The following is a 21,840-nucleotide window of genomic DNA, read 5'->3' on the forward strand; positions in this document are numbered from 1 at the left end:
AACCCTGACAATCCCAATAGATGAACAGTTTGCGAAATACTCAAACCAGTCCGTCTGGCACCAACAACCATTCACGTTCAAAGTCATTTTAATCCCCATTTTTTTTCCCATTTTGATGCTGGGTCTCAGCTCCCGCATGTTGTCTTGCCCACATCTACATGCCTAAATAGCTATTTGTGTAAACAAGATATTAAACAGGTGTTACTTAATAAAAGTGGCCAGTAAGTGGACGCACCAGGACAGTGTTCCCCAACCAGGGTGCCTCCAGTTGTTGCAAAACTACAACTCCCAGCATGCCCAGACAGCCAACGGCTGTCCGGGCATGCTGGGAGTTGTAGTTTTGCAACAACTGGAGGCACCCTGGTTGGGGACCACTGCACCAGGACATGATATACCCCTATATGTAATGAGTACACAGTATAAAGTACAGCAGGGAGCTCTTTATTTGTTGCAACCAATCAGCTCGCTTCTTTCATTTTTTACAAGGCCTCTGCAAAATGAAAGTAGTGATCTGATTGGTTGCTATGGGCAACTGGGCATCTGGGCATCTTTTCCTTTGCACAGGTCTTGATAAATCTCCCCCTCAGGTCGTAGATCCGTAAACACAGACAGGCCCCGCCCCAACAGACTCCACATTCTCATGTAGGCTCCGCCCTCAGACACTAGGGGGCGTGCTGTGGTTTGTACACACTCTCCATGCATTTCCATGCGGTGAGGCAGGCGCGTCCTCTCCCTCAGACACTAGGGGGCGGGCTGGGCAGCGCCGGTCCCGGAGCAGACGTCACTCCGTGCAGATTCCCGCAGCTGGGATCCGGGATTTACTGTCAGTGTGAGCGGAGGACGGAGGTGACGCATCCCGCGGACGGCACCGGGCACCGGCTGTGTGAGTGAGAACTGCGGGGAGGAGAGGAAGGGCCGGGGATGGAGGGGCTGCGGCTGCTCCGGAGCCGGGTCATTGTGTGCAGCGCGGGGGCTGCGGGTTACGTGGGGCCGCTGCTGTGTTACATGGGACTGCTGCTGTGTTACATGGGACTGCTGCTGTGTTACATGGGACTGCTGCTGTGTTACATGGGACTGCTGCTGTGGACTAGTGCATATTAACTGGGCACTGTTGTGTGTATATTACATGATGGGCACTGTATTGTGTGTATATTACATGATGGGCACTGTTGTGTGTATATTACATGATGGGCACTGTATTGTGTGTATATTACATGATGGGCACTGTATTGTGTGTATATTACATGATGGGCACTGTATTGTGTGTATATTACATGATGGGCACTGTATTGTGTGTATATTACATGATGGGCACTGTATTGTGTGTATATTACATGATGGGCACTGTATTGTGTGTATATTACATGATGGGCACTGTATTGTGTGTATATTACATGATGGGCACTGTTGTGTGTATATTACATGATGGGCACTGTTGTGTGTATATTACATGATGGGCACTGTTGTGTGTATATTACATGATGGGCACTGTATTGTGTGTGTATATTACATGATGGGCACTGTATTGTGTGTATATTACATGATGGGCACTGTATTGTGTGTATATTACATGATGGGCACTGTATTGTGTGTATATTACATGATGGGCACTGTATTGTGTGTATATTACATGATGGGCACTGTATTGTGTGTATATTACATGATGGGCACTGTATTGTGTGTATATTACATGATGGGCACTGTATTGTGTGTATATTACATGATGGGCACTGTATTGTGTGTATATTACATGATGGGCACTGTATTGTGTGTATATTACATGATGGGCACTGTTGTGTGTATATTACATGATGGGCACTGTTGTGTGTATATTACATGATGGGCACTGTTGTGTGTATATTACATGATGGGCACTGTATTGTGTGTGTATATTACATGATGGGCACTGTATTGTGTGTATATTACATGATGGGCACTGTATTGTGTGTGTATATTACATGATGGGCACTGTTGTGTGTGTATATTACATGATGGGCACTGTTGTGTGTGTGTATATTACATGATGGGCACTGTTGTGTGTGTATATTACATGATGGGCACTGTTGTGTGTGTATATTACATGATGGGCACTGTTGTGTGTGTATATTACATGATGGGCACTGTTGTGTGTGTATATTACATGATGGGCACTGTTGTGTATATTACATGATGGGCACTGTTGTGTATATTACATGATGGGCACTGTTGTGTATATTACATGATGGGCACTGTTGTGTATATTACATGATGGGCACTGTTGTGTGTATATTACATGATGGGCACTGTTGTGTGTATATTACATGATGGGCACTGTTGTGTGTATATTACATGATGGGCACTGTTGTGTATATTACATGATGGACACTGTTGTGTGTATATTACATGATGGGCACTGTTGTGTGTATATTACATGATGGGCACTGTTGTGTGTATATTACATGATGGGCACTGTTGTGTATATTACATGATGGGCACTGTTGTGTATATTACATGATGGGCACTGTTGTGTATATTACATGATGGGTACTGTATTGTGTGTATATTACATGATGGGTACTGTATTGTGTGTATATGGGCACTGTTGTGTGTATATTACATGATGGGCACTGTTGTGTATATTACATGATGGGTACTGTATTGTGTGTATATTACATGATGGGTACTGTATTGTGTGTATATTACATGATGGGCACTGTTGTGTATATTACATGATGGGCACTGTTGTGTATATTACATGATGGGCACTGTTGTGTATATTACATGATGGGCACTGTTGTGTATATTACATGATGGGCACTGTTGTGTATATTACATGATGGGCACTGTTGTGTGTATATTACATGATGGGCACTGTTGTGTGTATATTACATGATGGGCACTGTTGTGTGTATATTACATGATGGGCACTGTTGTGTATATTACATGATGGGCACTGTTGTGTATATTACATGATGGGCACTGTTGTGTATATTACATGATGGGCACTGTTGTGTATATTACATGATGGGCACTGTTGTGTGTGTATAATATATAAATACATAATGGGCACTGGTGTGTGTGTGTGTATATATATTTTACATGATGGGCACTGTTTTGTGTCTATTACATGATGGGCACTGTTGTGTGTGTATATTACATGACGGGCACTGTTGTGTGTGTGTGTATTACATGATGGGCACTGTTGTGTGTATATTACATGATGGGCACTGTTGTGTATATTACATGATGGGTACTGTATTGTGTGTATATTACATGATGGGTACTGTATTGTGTGTATATTACATGATGGGCACTGTTGTGTATATTACATGATGGGCACTGTTGTGTATATTACATGATGGGCACTGTTGTGTATATTACATGATGGGCACTGTTGTGTGTATATTACATGATGGGCACTGTTGTGTGTATATTACATGATGGGCACTGTTGTGTGTATATTACATGATGGGCACTGTTGTGTGTATATTACATGATGGGCACTGTTGTGTGTATATTACATGATGGGCACTGTTGTGTGTATATTACATGATGGGCACTGTTGTGTATATTACATGATGGGCACTGTTGTGTGTATATTACATGATGGGCACTGTTGTGTGTATATTACATGATGGGCACTGTTGTGTGTATATTACATGATGGGCACTGTTGTGTGTATATTACATGATGGGCACTGTTGTGTGTATATTACATGATGGGCACTGTTGTGTGTATATTACATGATGGGCACTGTTGTGTGTATATTACATGATGGGCACTGTTGTGTGTATATTACATGATGGGCACTGTTGTGTGTATATTACATGATGGACACTGTTGTGTATATTACATGATGGGCACTGTATTGTGTGTATATTACATGATGGGCACTGTATTGTGTGTATATTACATGATGGGCACTGTTGTGTGTATATTACATGATGGGCACTGTTGTGTGTATATTACATGATGGGCACTGTTGTGTGTATATTACATGATGGGCACTGTTGTGTGTATATTACATGATGGGCACTGTTGTGTGTATATTACATGATGGGCACTGTATTGTGTGTATATTACATGATGGGCACTGTTGTGTATATTACATGATGGGCACTGTTGTGTATATTACATGATGGGCACTGTTGTGTATATTACATGATGGGCACTGTTGTGTATATTACATGATGGGCACTGTTGTGTATATTACATGATGGGCACTGTTGTGTATATTACATGATGGGCACTGTTGTGTATATTACATGATGGGCACTGTTGTGTATATTACATGATGGGCACTGTTGTGTATATTACATGATGGGCACTGTTGTGTATATTACATGATGGGCACTGTTGTGTATATTACATGATGGGCACTGTTGTGTGTGTATATTACATGATGGGCACTGTTGTGTGTGTATATTACATGATGGGCACTGTTGTGTGTGTATATTACATGATGGGCACTGTTGTGTGTGTATATTACATGATGGGCACTGTTGTGTGTATATTACATGATGGGCACTGTTGTGTGTATATTACATGATGGGCACTGTTGTGTGTATATTACATGATGGGCACTGTTGTGTGTATATTACATGATGGGCACTGTTGTGTGTATATTACATGATGGGCACTGTTGTGTGTATATTACATGATGGGCACTGTTGTGTGTATATTACATGATGGGCACTGTTGTGTGTATATTACATGATGGGCACTGTTGTGTGTATATTACATGATGGGCACTGTTGTGTGTATATTACATGATGGGCACTGTTGTGTGTATATTACATGATGGGCACTGTTGTGTGTATATTACATGATGGGCACTGTTGTGTGTATATTACATGATGGGCACTGTTGTGTGTATATTACATGATGGGCACTGTTGTGTGTATATTACATGATGGGCACTGTTGTGTGTATATTACATGATGGGCACTGTTGTGTGTATATTACATGATGGGCACTGTTGTGTGTATATTACATGATGGGCACTGTTGTGTGTATATTACATGATGATCACTGTTGTGTGTATATTACATGATGGGCACTGTTGTGTGTATATTACATGATGGGCACTGTTGTGTGTATATTACATGATGGGCACTGTATTGTGTGTATATTACATGATGGGCACTGTTGTGTGTATATTACATGATGGGCACTGTTGTGTATATTACATGATGGGCACTGTTGTGTATATTACATAATGGGCACTGTTGTGTATATTACATGATGGGCACTGTTGTGTATATTACATGATGGGCACTGTTGTGTATATTACATGATGGGCACTGTTGTGTATATTACATGATGGGCACTGTTGTGTATATTACATGATGGGCACTGTTGTGTATATTACATGATGGGTACTGTTGTGTATATTACATGATGGGTACTGTTGTGTATATTACATGATGGGTACTGTTGTGTATATTACATGATGGGTACTGTATTGTGTATATTACATGATGGGCACTGTTGTGTATATTACATGATGGGTACTGTTGTGTATATTACATGATGGGCACTGTTGTGTGTGTGTGTGATTACATGATGGGCACTGTTGTGTGTGTATTACATGATGGGCACTGTTGTGTGTGTCTACTACATGATAGGCACTGTTGTGTGTGTATATTACATGATGGGCACTGTTGTGTGTGTGTGTATATTACATGATGGGCACTGTTTTGTGTCTATTACATGATGGGCACTGTTGTGTGTGTATATTACATGATGGGCACTGTTGTGTGTGTGTGTGTGTATTACATGATGGGCACTGTTGTGTATATTACATGATGGGCACTGTTGTGTATATTACATGATGGGTACTGTTGTGTATATTACATGATGGGCACTGTTGTGTGTGTATATTACATGATGGGCACTGTTGTGTGTGTCTACTACATGATGGGCACTGTTGTGTGTGTCTATTACATGATGGGCACTGTTGTGTGTGTGTGTATAATATATAAATACATAATGGGCACTGGTGTGTGTGTGTGTATATATATTTTACATGATGGGCACTGTTTTGTGTCTATTACATGATGGGCACTGTTGTGTGTATATTACATGATGGGCACTGTTGTGTGTATATTACATGATGGGCACTGTTGTGTGTATATTACATGATGGGCACTGTTGTGTGTATATTACATGATGGGCACTGTATTGTGTGTATATTACATGATGGGCACTGTTGTGTATATTACATGATGGGCACTGTTGTGTATATTACATGATGGGCACTGTTGTGTATATTACATGATGGGCACTGTTGTGTATATTACATGATGGGCACTGTTGTGTATATTACATGATGGGCACTGTTGTGTGTATATTACATGATGGGCACTGTTGTGTGTATATTACATGATGGGCACTGTTGTGTATATTACATGATGGGCACTGTTGTGTATATTACACGATGGACACTGTTGTGTGTGTATATTACATGATGGGCACTGTTGTGTATATTACATGACGGGTACTGTTGTGTATATTACATGACGGGCACTGTTGTGTGTATTACATGACGGGCACTGTTGTGTGTATTACATGACGGGCACTGTTGTGTGTATTACATGACGGGCACTGTTGTGTGTATTACATGACGGGCACTGTTGTGTGTATTACATGACGGGCACTGTTGTGTGTATTACATGACGGGCACTGTTGTGTGTGTATTACATGACGGGCACTGTTGTGTGTGTATTACATGACGGGCACTGTTGGGTGTGTATTACATGACGGGCACTGTTGGGTGTGTCTATTACATGACGGGCACTGTTGTGTGTGTCTATTACATGACGGGCACTGTTGTGTGTGTCTATTACATGACGGGCACTGTTGTGTGTGTGTGTGTATTACATGATGGGCACTGTTGTGTGTGTGTGTGTGTGTATTACATGACGGGCACTGTTGTGTGTGTATTACATGACGGGCACTGTTGTGTGTGTCTATTACATGACGGGCACTGTTGTGTGTGTCTATTACATGACGGGCACTGTTGTGTGTGTCTATTACATGACGGGCACTGTTGTGTGTGTCTATTACATGATGGGCACTGTTGTGTGTGTATTACATGATGGGCACTGTTGTGTGTGTGTGTATTACATGATGGGCACTGTTGTGTGTGTGTGTATTACATGATGGGCACTGTTGTGTGTCTACTACATGATGGGCACTGTTGTGTGTCTACTACATGATGGGCACTGTTGTGTGTGTATATAATATATAAATACATGATGGGCACTGTTGTGTGTGTGTGTATTACATGATGGGCACTGTTGTGTGTGTATAATATATAAATACATAATGGGCACTGGTGTGTGTGTGTATATATATTTGACATGATGGGCACTGTTTTGTGTGAAAATATATATATATTTACAGAATGGGTACAGATGTGTGTGTGTGTGTATGTGTATATATATATATATATATATATATATGACGGGCACTGTTTTGTGTGTATATAATCTATCCCTATGTTCACATTGCTCAGCTCTGGCCTCTTGGGGTGACTGGTGACGACCTCTGGGACCAGTAATGTATAAATCCCTAGAGCCGTGTCTCTTTGTATTAGGATTGACATAGCGCCCCCTGACCAGCACTGAGCCCATAATTCCTATAATTATCAAAATTTCTGGAATCTAGAGGGGTCCACATTGTTTACAGATCAGCGTCCTCCCTCCATTGTAACCATTAGGAGCCTCTGTCATGTAACACATTACGGCAGTGTTTCCCAACCAGGGTGCCTCCAGCTGTTGCAAAGCTAAAACTCCCAGCATGCCCGGACAGCCGAAGGCTGTCCGGGCATGCTGGGAGTTTTAGTTTTGCAACAGCTGGAGGCACCCTGCTTGGGAAACACTGCATTAGGCCAGTGTTTCCAAACCAGGGTGCCTCCAGCTGTTGCAGAATTTTAACTCCCAGCATGTCTGTGGCGATAAATATGGCACAACCACCAACCGGTGATAGATTTCCCTGTCCCATTCTGATCAGAGGAACAAACTGAGCTCTGCTATATATATATATATATATATATATATATATATATATATATATATATATATATATAATATTATAGTGTGTGTGTGTGTATATATGCGCGCCCAGTAATGACACCGTGCAGCTGCCTGTAGTGATGTGTATATACATTGTTGTCATCTCTCATGTGGATACAGTGTATACGGATGAGCTGTGTTTTATAAATAGAAGGTACTGTAGGTTGCAGTAGGTTCCCTCCTGTGTCGGCGGGCGGGGGGACCGCAGATCTGGGGGCGCAGGCTCTGGGTGTGGACGGAGGGGAGAGAAGAACTTCTCTAAACTGTAACCTCTGCCAGGAGAACTACTGAATCATTGTGAGGTCACAGAGCGCTGACAGATATTCCCAGGAACCACCGAAAAAGACCCACCGCCCCTTTACTACATATATGCAGAGTGTATATAGTGACATCTATAGGACCTGTGACATATTCCAGATTATCAGGAGACATGAAAAAGAATCTTTACATTGTCCGCACTTAGGGAAAATGTATGGAGCGAGATGTGAACAGGGACTAAATATACAGAGACAGTGAACCGGAGGGGGGACAGTTGTATCCAGTCTAGACAATGCTCTGTGAGCTAAACTGCCTGGACTCCAGACTGATACATTGTACATAGCTAGTCCTGTTCTCAGCTGAGAAGTGGAGACAATTGTATCCAGACTAGACAATGCTCTGTGAGCTAAACATCCTGGACTCCAGACTGATACATTGTACATAGCTAGTCCTGTTCTCAGCTGAGAAGTGGAGACAATTGTATCCAGACTAGACAATGCTCTGTGAGCTAAACAGCCTGGACTCCAGAATGATACATTGTAACAAACTAGCACAGGGATTTGTGCCGCCGCCGCTGCTGCTGTTTAGCTCTCAGAGCATTGTGTAGACTGGATACAATTGTCTCCACTTCTCAGCTGAGAGCAGGACTAACTATGTACAATGTATCAGTCTGGAGTCCAGGATGTTTAGCTCACAGAGCATTGTCTAGACTGGATACAATTGTCTCCACTTCTCAGCTGAGAGCAGGACTAGCTATGTACAATGTATCAGTCTGGAGTCCAGGCTGTTTAGCTCACAGAGCATTGTCTAGACTGGATATAATTGTCTCCACTTCTCAGCTGAGAGCAGGACTAGCTATGTACAATGTATCAGTCTGGGGTCCAGGATGTTTAGCTTACAGAGCATTGTCTAGACTGGATACAATCGCCTCCTCTTCTGAGATAACAGCAGGACTAGCTATGTACAATGTATCAGTCTGGAGTCCAGGATGTTTAGCTTACAGAGCATTGTCTAGACTGGATACAATCGCCTCCTCTTCTGAGATAACAGCAGGACTAGCTATGTACAGGTTTAGGCTGCACTTACACCTATAATGTTTGATGTAAATGCCAGCAGAACAGTTAACCACATATATGGCGGTATACTCCTGCTTGGTCTGGTGAATGTAGTCTATTAGACTGTTTGGGTGATTCCCGTGTGTATAAAGTATTTTGCAGGACTCCAATGCTCAGATGTCTGGGCAGAAATGTGCCGTACAGTCATTACTAGATCAGGTTTGATCTATTGGATTCCTTGGATCAGGTATGTTGCGGTATACATTGCCTCGTCCTCCTATATACAGGTTGTTTTATAGATGTGAACTCGGTTTTACCACCTGTAAATTGTTTTATCTGTATCTGAAATCTCAGATGAGGAAACCGCTGGCTCCGTGTTTATGAACATGACGGAGTCTTCCTGTAAGTCAGCGCTGTCGGTACCGATTGCGCAGAGTGGGATTTGTAAGATTATATTGCGTAAAAAAAAAAATCCCTTTAACCCTTTATTGTTGGCACCTTAAAAATGCTGAATTTCCAGATATTCTGGATAACTGGATGGTAGTGAGGTCCTCAATGGTTCTTCTGGTTTGGGCTATCCTGTGCTAGAATATCCCATTTTCTCTATGCTGGATAAAGGGGGGTTTAAAGGGGCACTCCACTGGAAAACTTTTTAAATCAACTGGTTCCAGAAAGTTATACAGATTAGTACATTACTTCTATTAAAAAATCTTAATCCTTCCAGTACTTGTCTGCTGGTGTTATGATCCACAGGAAGTTCTTTTCTTTCTCAATTTCCTTTCTAGTCTGACCACATTGCTCTCTGCTGACAGCAGTTTAGGAACTGTCCAGAGTAGGAGCAAATCCCCATAGCAAACCTCTCCTGCTCTGGACAGTTCCTGACATGAACAGAGGTGTCAGCAGAGAGCAAGGTGGTCAGACAGAAAGGAAATTCAGAAAGAAATTAACTTCCTCTGTAGTATACAGCAGCTGATAGGTACTGGAAGGATTAATATTTTTTTAACAGAAGTAATTTACAAATCTGTATAACTTTCTGGCACCAGTTGATTTAAAAAAAAAATTCCAATGGAGTACCCCTTTAAAGGGCTACTCTGTCCCTAGACATCTTATGCCCTATCCAACAAATTAGGGGATAAGATGTCTGATCGTGGAGGGGCGGCCGCTGGGACTGCCCACTGATTTCCATACGGGCACCCGGCGTTCTGAACTTTATAATCAGAACACTTGGTTTAGGCGGTTGTGGTCGTGACATCACATCACGCCCGTGATCAGATATTTTATCCCCTATCTAGGGCTGCAACGATTATTCAATAAAATCGATTACATTTGATAACAGGATTTGTTTTCCGGGCGCCGGCTGTCATAATGCTGCTGCGGGCGCTCGGTCAGACGCTAGGCCGCAGCCTCTGTGCAAGTCCCTGTCCCTCCCTCTGCTGACCCACTGCTTACCAATCCCACGTGCTGCTACTTCTCTCCTCCCCTCCCCCGCTGCTTGTGGACGCTCTGTACATTGTGCCTTCATTTTATGGCGCCTCAGCCTGGCCTGGAGGACCTCACCCGTACTACTGCCACCGGGACGCCAGTTTCCTGCTGTTTAATGCGCCCTGCCACTGTTACTGCCGCATTGCATATTGACACACACAAAATCTGTAGAGCCTTACACCGTAGTGTCATCTACAGACACTAGGGTGCAATGCTCTGCACATACCCCCCATGTGTATAGCTGTGTGTGTGTATATATATATATATATATATATATATAGATATATACACACACACACTTCTATACCCATGGGGGCATGTGCAGAGCATTTCACCCTTGTGTCTGTAGTACAGACACTAGGATGCAATGCTCTGCATATACTACCATGTGTATAGCAGTGTGTATGTAGTACACAGTTACATTACTATACACATGGGGGGGGGGGTGTAAGTGTGTACTACATACACACTACTATACACATGGTAGTATATGCAGAGCACTGCATCCTAGTGTCTGTACTACAGACACAAGGGTGCAATGCTCTGCATATACCCCTATGTGTATATCGGCAGTGCACACTGCTTTACCCATGGGGGCATGTGCAAAGAATTGTATCCTCTTGTCTGTAGTCCAGACACTAGGGTGCAAATGCTCTGCACACACATACCCCCAGGTGTATAGCAGTGTGTGTGTGTGTGTGTGTGTGTGTGTGTGTGTATATATGTATGTGTGTGTGTGTATATATATATATATATATATATATATATATATATATATATATATATATATATATATATATATATATATATATATATATATATATATATATATATATATATATATATATATATATATATATATACACACACACACACACACACACACACACACACACACACACACACACACACACACACACACACACACACACACATACATACACAGCTATACACCTGGGGGTGTGTGCAGAGCATTTGCACCCTAGTGTCTGGACTACAGACACAAAGGGTGAAATGCTCTGCATATACCACTGTGTGTATAGCAGTGTGTGCAGAGCATTGCAACCCTGTGTCTGTAGTACAGACACAAGGGTGCAATGCTCCGCACATGCCCCCATGTGTACGGCAGTGTATATGTACTACATACACACTGCTTTATCCATGGGGGGGTATGTTCAGAGCATTGCACCCTAGTGTTTGTAGTACTACAGACATCAGAGCATTGCACCCTAGTGTTTGTAGTACTACAGACATCAGAGCATTGCACCCTAGTGTTTGTAGTACTACAGACATCAGAGCATTGCACCCTAGTGTTTGTAGTACTACAGACATCAGAGCATTGCACCCTAGTGTTTGTAGTACTACAGACATGGGTCGGGTGCAATGCTCTGCAGTGTGCACATACCCCCATGTGTATAGGAGTGCTATATAAAAAGAGTAAAGTAAATAAACCGCTCCCCTTTTTTTTACAAAAAAAAAAAAGATTTACATCTCAGATACTGCCGCATGGCTAACTATCTGAACTATTAAAATTAAATGCTAGTAAATCATTAACATTTTATTTCAATAATTCAGATAGTTACCCATGCGGCAATATCAAATTTACACTGGTTTCTTTACAGCAGTGGTCTTCAAACTGTGGCCCTCCAGATGTTACAAAACTACAATTCCCAGCATGCCAGGACAGCCGTTGGCTGTCCGGGCATGCTGGGAGTTGTAGTTTTGCAACATCTGGAGGGCCACAGTTTGACGATTGCATAAACTTAAATAAAAAAATCCTAAATTGCTGCTGTTTGGTCACATCACATGCTCAAAACTTTTTATATGGCCTTTGTACATAATTTCGAACATGATTTTAAAGGGGTAGTCCAGTGGTGAAAAACGTATCCCCTATCCTAAGGATAGGGGATAAATTTGAGATTGCGGGGGGTCCGACCGCTGGGGCCCCCTGCGATCTCTCTGTACGGGGCCCCGGCTCTCCGGCCAGATAGCGGGTGTCGACCTCCGCACGAAGCGGCGGCCGACACGCCCCCTCAATACATCTCTATGGCAGAGCCGGAGATTGCCGAAGGCAGTACTTCTGCTCTGCCATAGAGTTGTATTGAGGGGGCGTGTCGGCTGCCGCTTCGTGCGAGGGTCGACACGCCCCCTTCGCACGGGCTGTCGGGGCCCCGTACAGGAGATGTCGGGGGGCCCCAGCGGTCGGACCCCCCACGATCTGCAACTTATCCTCTATCCTTTGGATAGGGGATAAGTTGTTCACCACTGGACTACTCCTTTAATGTGTATTACATTGTTGTATCAATAAAGTTTTTCATATATTTTTATACCACTACTTTGCGAGTAGCTCCATTTTCTTTATAGTGTATCTCAGTGTTTCCCAACCAGGGTGCCTTCAGCTGTTGCAAAACTACAACTCCCAGCATGCCTGGACAGCCAAAGGCTGTCCAGGCATTCTATGAGTTGTAGTTTTGCAACAGCTGGAGGCACCCTGGTTGGGAAACACTGGTGTAGATATTCAGACACAAATTTAATCTCATACAGTGCGGCTATTTTGCGTGGGTCGACCAAAAAGAAGTGATGTGCACGTTTTTTTTTGGGGGGTAGATCCGCTCATTCACCATAAAGGAGTACTCCACTGGAAAACATAATTTTTTTTTAAATCAACTGGTGCCAGAAAGTTAAACAGATTTGTAAATTATTTCTATTAAAAAAAAATCTTAATTCTTCCAGTACTTATCAGCTGCTATATGCTCCACAGGAAGTTCTTTTCTTTTTGAATTTCCTTTCTGTCTGACCACAGTGCTCTCTGCTGACACCTCTGTCCATTTTAGGAACTGTCCATAGTAGGAGCAAACCTCTGGACAGTTCCTAAAATGAACAGAGGTGTCAGCAGAGAGCACTGTGGTCAGACAGAAAGGAAATTCAAAAAGAAAAGAACTTCCTCTGGAGCAGTAGCTGATAAGTACTGGAAGGATTAAGATTTTTTAATAGAAGTAATTTATAGAGATGAGCGAATTTACAGTAAATTCGATTCGTCACAAACTTCTCGGCTCGGCAGTTGATGTCTTATCCTGCATAAATTAGTTCAGCTTTCAGGTGCTCCCGTGGGCTGGAAAAGGTGGCTACAGTCCTAGGAGACTCTTTTCCTAGGAATGTATCCACCTTTTCCAGCCCACCGGAGCACCGGAAAGCTGAACTAATTTATGCAGGAAAAAGTCATCAACTGCCGAGACGAGAAGTTCGTGACGAATCGAATTTACTGTAAATTCGCTCATCTCTAGTAATTTACAAATCTGTTTAACTTTCTGGCACCAGTTGATTTAAAAAAATGTTTTCCAGCTGAGTATCACTTTAATTTCAATGGGTAGAAAAGTCAGCTGCAGAAAATATGCAGCAGATCCTGTACATGTGAACGTACTCCTAGGCTGTATTCTTTGGACTCCATTTATAAATGATTTTTGTTTACATCTATATGTGTTTAGATCTTTGAAAATGTGATGTTATATTTATTTATTGTTTGTTTGTTTCTTTTACCATTTATTTATTCTGTTTGTTTATTTATTTGAATATTTATTTATTTTTATTTTCTTTTTATTTTCCAATCTCCTCCATTCAGCTGTTTCCGCTGTTCCTAAAGAACGTGACAAGTGCGGGCGTAGCAGGGATTTGCCCTTGTTTCCCTTCTTTTTTTTTTTAACTATTTTAGCACTTTACCGCCCTGTTTCCTGGAAGTTTATTACGTTTACCTTGTAGTGTGGATAATGTCCTTGCATAACAGGGTTTTCCAGGTTTTGACCTTTTTCATTGAGAGAACAGAGAGGGATGGGACAGTGGGAAGTCAAACACTGACGTCTCTTGTGAAGGTCGTGGGGGGGGGGGGGGGGGGGGGGGGGTTGGGGCTTGTACGATGTATTATGGTGCAGAACAACAGGGCACTGTCCGCAGCTGGAAAGGGGGATATCCTGTTACTCTAGTAAATTATTATTTGTACAGCAGGTAGAGGCAGCGACCATGTGCAGCATAAACATCATGGGATCCACCGGTCATGCAGATTAATAGTATAAATAAAACATTGAACGATTTCTTAAAGGGGTACTCCGGTGCTTCAGTGTTCTAAACGTGTTTTTCAGAACACTCGGAGGCCGTGATCGTGACGTCACGGCCACGCCCTCTTGTGACGTCACGCCATGCCTCCTCCATTCATGTCTATGGGAGGGGGCGTGTCGCTGACACGCCCCCTCCCATAGACATGAATGGAGGAGGCATGGCGTGATGTCACGACCACTGCCGCAGGAACCCAAAAACGTCGGGTGCTGTGGGAGATCGCTGGGGGGGGGGGGCCCCAGCAGCAGGACCCCCGCGATCAGACATCTTATTCCCTATCCTTCGCATAGGGGATAAGCTGTCTAGCAGCGGAGTACCCCTTTAAGTAGCCCATATTAATAGGTTTCTTTCCTATTCACATTCATAAGGACAGGGCGACAATTCAACGTTTTGTTCTGCGGCATATTGACTATAACAGCTGCAGCGCACAGGATTGTATACAGCTCTCTGTGTTGCATTGGTTGGAACTCAATAGTTAAAATCAGTTTGGGGTGCTGCAAAACCTCACGGTGCATCTCTGGTCATAGTGTTCGGCTAGGCCCGGCTGTCACCTCTGTGTACTTGTCCCCCGCTTTTCCCCAGTGCATTCCCACCACCACCTTCGGAGGCGCACTGGTGCTGAACAGAAGTGATGGCCGGCTCAGCCAATCGCCTTACGAGATGGGACCATGGTGGACCAATGGATGCAGAGATGAGAGCCAGGGTCCTCTTTAACCCCTTAAGGACCAAGCCTATTTTAATCTTAAAGGGGTACTTCGCCCCTAGACATCTTATCCCCTATCCAAAGGATAGGGGATAAGATGTCAGATCGCCGCGGTCCCGCTGCTGGGGACCCCCGGGATCGCCGCTGCGGCACCGCGCTATCATTACTACACAGAGCGAGTTTGCTCTGCGTGTAATGACGGGTGATACAGGGGCCGGAGCATCGTTACGTCACGGCTCCTCCCCTCGTGACGTCACAGCCCGTCCCCTTAATGCAAGTCTATGGCAGGGGACGTGACGACCGCCACGCCCCCTGCCATAGACTTGCATTAAGGGGACGGGCCGTGATGTCACGAGGGGCGGAGCCTTGACGTCACGCTGCTCCGTCCCCTGTATCGTCCGTAATTACAGCTAGCAATGATGGCGCAGTGCCGCAGCGGTGATCCCGGGGGTCCCCAGCAGCGGGACCGCAGCGATCTGACATCTTATCCCCTATCCTTTGGAGAGGGGATAAGATGTCTAGGAGCGGAGTACACCTTTAAGGACCAGGCCAATTTTATTTTTGTGTTTTCGTTTTTTCCTCCTCGCCTTAACTCTTTAATGTTTCCATCTACAGACCCATATAAGGGCTTGTTTTTTGCGTGAACAATTGTATTTTGTAATGAAAACTCTCATTTTACAATTTTTTTAGGGAGGAAATTGAAATGAAAACCACAATTTTGCACATTTTGGAGGGTTTCGTTTTCACACTATACACTTTACGGTAAAAATGACATGTTCTTAATTCTGTGGGTCTATACGATTAAAATTATACCCATGGCTAGATACTTATATATTTTTTGTACTGCTTAAAAAAAAATCTAAAAATTGAATCTTTTTGTATAAAATCAGTAATCTAAAATCACCCTATTTTGACCACCTATAACTTTTTCATTTTTCCGTATATAGGGCAGTATGAGGGCTCATTTTTTGCGCCGTCATCTGTACTTTTTATTGATATCACATTTGCATATATAAAACTTTTAGATCATTTTTTTATAAACATTTTTTGGACTAAATTGTGAATAAAAAGCAGCATTTTTGGACTTTTTTTTTTTATTTTTAAATTTACGCCGTTCACTGTACGGGATCATTAACATTATATTTTGATAGTTCAGACATTTATGCACGTGCCGATACCAAATATGTTTATAAAAAAAAATTTTTTAGGCTTTTTGGGAATAAAATGGGAAAAACTGACAATTTTCTTTTTTATTGGGGGACTATCTATAGCAATCCTATGATTGTTAATACTGTTCAGTGATATGCATAGGACATAGCCCTGATCAGTATTATCGGCCATCTCCTGCTCTGGTCTGCTCGATCTCAGACCAGAGCGGGAGACGGACGGAGGCAGGTGATCGGATCCCCGCTCCAGAGCTGCGGGCGATCCGATCATCTATTTTAACATGTGCATTGCAGCAGATGCCATGATCTTTACTGATCACGGCATCTGAGGGGTTAATGACGGACATCTGCACGATCGCGGATGTCGGCCATTACCGGCGGGTCCCCGGCTGCTGATAGCAGCTGGAACCTGCCGTGTATGATGCGAGCACCGCTCCGATGCTCGCGGTCATACACAGGACGTAAATGTACATTCTGGTGGCCTAAGTAACACCGCACCAGGACGTACATTTACGTCCGTGGTCGTTAAGGGGTAAAATAAATTAGTGGAGTCCCCCTTTATTAGACTTTTTATTCTGCACAATCTTCAATATATCTGCTTGCTGTTTGTAAATAAGAAGATTCTTATGTATATAAACCTTTACATAGCTAGTCCTGCTCTCAGCTGAGAAGTGGAGACAATTGTATCCAGTCTAGGCAATGCTCTGTGAGCTAAACAGCCTGGACTCCAGACTGATACATTGTACATAGCTAGTCCTGCTCTCAGCTGAGAAGTGGAGACAATTGTATCCAGTCTAGACAATGCTCTGTGAGCTAAACAGCCTGGACTCCAGACTGATACATTGTACATAGCTAGTCCTGCTCTCAGCTGAGAAGTGGAGACAATTGTATCCAGTCTAGACAATGCTCTGTGAGCTAAACATCCTGGATTCCAGACTGATACATTGTACATAGCTAGTTCTGCTCTCAGCTGAGAAGTGGAGACAATTGTATCCAGTCTAGACAATGCTCTGTGAGCTAAACACAACAGCAGCAGCTGCACAGATCTTTCTGATAGTTTGCTGCATTGTATCAGTCTGCAGTCCACACTGTTTAACTCACAGAGCATTGTCTAGACTGGATACAATGTTATCTCCTTCCCAGCTCAGAGTGGAATGTACATGTGTCCTTGTTCCCTGACAGTATCTTGAAAACGATTAGATATTAGAAACACAAAGTCTGGAAGTAAGGCCGTGTTCAAATGTTCAGGTTTTTAATTGCAGTTTTTGAATACAAATCCATGAACAGATCATAATGGAGGAAACCTATAAAGCAGTGTTTCCCAACCAGTGTGCCTCCAGCTGTTGCAAAACTACAACTTCCAGTATGCCCGGACAGCCGAAGGCTGTCTGGGCATGCTGGGAGTTGTAGTTTTGCAACAGCTGGAGGCACACTGGTTGGGAATCATTACTATAAAGGAAAGACTGAGGCTTCTCCTACTTTCTGTTCCATCCGCAATAAAAAACCTGAGTGTGTGAACGCAGCCTTATAGAACGATATACAAAGATTGCGTTTTATTCCCATTATAATGTGTGAGTGTAAATTCCGACATTCAGTATCACAGCAGCTTCGGGCTCAGATTCTCCTTTAGTAACGGACATGCGATGGTTAAAGCGATAAATCTCCGGTCGCGCATGATTTATAGTAACCAGTAAATATTTCTGCCGCTTCACTTATATAAATCTGTAACTTTAATGACTTGCTGACTAATCCTCTCTGGGTAATGAATTTGGCCATTAACTACTGTGGGGGGAGGGGACCCCTCTGCTACACCTCTGGGCACAGGCACAATGTAGCTCTTCCTGTCGTCACTTGTATTGATAGTTAAAACATGGCGGCTTTCTTGCACAAACAGCGCCACACCTGGCCATCGGCTGTTTTTGGTATTGCTGTTTTCCAATGAGTGCGACCGAATTGCAGTACTACAATTGGCCCATGGATAATGGTGGCGCTGTTTATATCCCCCAACCTGTGGCTCCTATTCTGCTGCAGAACTTCAACTCGCATTGTTAGCTGGGAGTCGATAGGGAAATATAAAGTGTCACACCCACATGGTGCTTTTTTTGTTTTTGTTAAAGGGGTACTCCACTGCCCCAGCGTTCGGAACATTTTGTTCCGAACGCTGGGTGCGGGCTGCGAGGGTCGTGATGTTACGGCCACGCCCCCATGGTGTCACGCCACGCCCTCATGGCGTCAAGTCATGCCCATTCAATGCAAGTCTATGCAGTCGCCATGCCCCCTCCCATAGACGTGCATTGAGGGGGCATGATGTCACAAGGGGTGTGACCGTGACATCACAACCCCTGCAGCCTGCACCCAGCCCTGGGGCATTGGAGTACCCCTTTAAGTGGTGTTTATAAGGCTGATTTAAAAATCAAAATCAAAATTGCATGCTCTGGGTAAATTTTTCCCTAAGATATTGGGGCATTTTTCCACCCATAGAGTTCTATAGGTAGTAAACAAGACTGTTAATGTTTTTCTGGTGTTTTTTCCCTCCAGTTCTTTAAAATGGTATTCCAGGGAACTTAAATTATCCCCTATCCACAGGAGGGCTCAGCAACTCGCCCATCCCCTGAGCACTCCAGGCCCCACCTTTTGAGCTGTGCTCATGTGATGGCATCACTGAGGGTGGGCAGAATTGTCTGGGGACGGACTGGGGATAGGGGATACGTAGGTGGATGGGGGGATACGTCGGTGGATGGGGGGATACGTCGGTGGATGGGGGGATACGTTGGTGGATGGGGGGATACGTCGGTGGATGGGGGGATACGTCGGTGGATGGGGGGATACGTCGGTGGATGGGGGGATACGTCGGTGGATGGGGGGATACGTCGGTGGATGGGGGGATACGTCGGTGGATGGGGGGATAAGTCGGTGGATGGGGGGATAAGTCGGTGGATGGGGGGATAAGTCGGTGGATGGGGGGATAAGTCGGTGGATGTGGGAATAAGTCGGTGGATGGGGGTTACGTTGATAGGGGATACGTTGGTGGATGGGGGATTTGTTGATACATGGGGGATACGTTGTGGATAAGGAATATGTTGAGCTCCCCAGAGTACCCTTTTAACAGAAATCCATGTGATTATAGGATCATGTGACTTGTATGGGGTGGGGGGAGTGGGACTTGTCCATCCCTAAGGTGTTGGGCCATGCTTTGGGTGGAGGGCTTCATATGCAGGCGATGGCAGATCTGCGCTGTTGGCGTCTCTCAGGATCTTCTCTCCTATTGTATAACTTCATATCCGGTTCTTGGTGTATTTAGGGATGAGCTTTTCCTTCTTCCTCTTAGCGCACATAGTGTTGTCCGCCGGGCACTGCCCGTAACGCTGGCATGGATATTATTTACCATTCCTGTTGCCATGTTTACTGATTCCTTAAATGCTCTTTCCCTCCCTGACCCGTTACAGCCACGTCAGGAGCCCCTGAGGGTGATGTAAGTGTATCTGAGTGCACGGCTGTTCATTCAATGATAGTTTGGGGAGAATTTTCCCATGAAGATGGCGTTAAATACTGGCACCTGCTGCATTACATCGAGGCCCGTGCCCATCTTTGCAACTGGTGTGCAAAGGAGCAGTTGCCAATAGCAACCAGGTTCCAGCTTTTGTTTTTAAAAATGCTTGGAAAGCTGGAATCTGGTTGCTATGGACAAATGTCCCTCTGCACAAGGTTTGATAAACCTCCCACTTTTGTATCTACAGTTTTCTTGTAGAGCTTTGTGTCTCCATAGTAACAGACGACAAACCTGTGTAGTCTGATCATGCAGCCATATTGTAATCTCTACAACTGTGGTCTCCAAACTGTGAAGCTTCCAAAACTTAGCAAAACTCGTTTTTCCAGCATGTCCGGAACTCTCCTACTCTGGACAGTTCCTGACATGGACAGAGGTGGCAGCAGAGAGCACTGTGGTCAGACAGGAAAGAACTACACAACTTCCTCTGTAGTATACAGCAGCTGATAAGTACTGGAAGGATTAAAGGTGTACTAAGATGTCTGATTGCGGGGGTCCCGCCACTGGTGACCCCCCCCGCGATCTCTGCTGCGGCACCCCAGACATCAGGTGCACGGAGTGAAATTCGCTCTGTGCCGGTTGACTGGCGATGCTGGGCGGAAGCTCGAGATGTCACGGTCACGCCCCACTCGTGACGTCACGGTCATGCCCCCTCAATGCAAGTCTATGGGAGGGGGCATGAAGGCCGTGACGCCCCCTCCTATAGACTTGCATTGAAGGGGCACGGCCATGATGTCTCGAGACTCCATGGCTGCACCTGACACTCTAAACCAACGCGTGCAGCAGGGAGATCGCGGGGGTCCTTTGGATAGGGGATAAGATGTCTAGGGGCAGTGTACCCCTTTATGATTTTTATATAGAAGTTATTTACAAATCTGTATAACTTTCTGGCACCAGTTGATTTGAATTTTTTTTTTCCCACCGGAGTACCCCTTTAATGTTGGCCAAACCAGATTATTGAAGCCAACCATCTAATGTGTATGGGGTGTCTCCCAAGTCCCCCCCGACAGCAGATGTTGGGTGGGGTGAGGGCGTCGGCAGTTGGCTCTTTCACAGTTACAGCTAATATTGTGATTACTCTGATCTCAGCTCCTTAACCCCTTGGATGCCACAGTTAGTAGTGACCATGGCATCTAGGTGATCAAAATTTGATCCTTTTGTTTTTAGCTGTGTCTGGATCAGCTTAACCCCTTAAGGACGCAGGACGTAAATGTACGTCCTGGTGAGGTGGTACTTAACGCACCAGGACGTACATTTACGTCCTATGCATAACCGCGGGCATCGGAGCGATGCCTGTGTCATGCGCGGCTGATCCCGGCTGCTGATCGCAGCCAGGGACCCGCCGGCAATGGCCGACGCCCGCGATCTCGCGGGCGTCCGCCATTAACCCCTCAGGTGCCGGGATCAATACAGATCACGGCATCTGCGGCAGTGCGCGATTTGAATGAACGATCGGATCGCCCGC

The 21,840-nt window shown here is 44.3% G+C and overlaps 1 protein-coding gene across 4 annotated transcripts in view; it reads left to right on the forward strand.

Annotated features, from left to right (window-relative positions):
- The first annotated feature begins 565 nt into the window (after positions 1 to 565).
- LIFR (LIF receptor subunit alpha) overlaps positions 566 to 21,840 on the forward strand; it is a 133,356-nt gene continuing 112,081 nt past the window's right edge. For 3 of the 4 annotated variants that reach the window (XM_056546174.1, XM_056546202.1, XM_056546191.1), the window contains exon 1: positions 566 to 887. The gene's annotated coding sequence lies outside the window, so the exon portion shown is untranslated. The remainder of the gene's footprint in view (positions 888 to 21,840) is intronic. The other variant, XM_056546180.1, reaches the window with a different exon arrangement.

This window comes from Hyla sarda, chromosome 1, assembly GCF_029499605.1.
Source record: "Hyla sarda isolate aHylSar1 chromosome 1, aHylSar1.hap1, whole genome shotgun sequence".
Taxonomy (NCBI): domain Eukaryota; kingdom Metazoa; phylum Chordata; class Amphibia; order Anura; family Hylidae; genus Hyla; species Hyla sarda.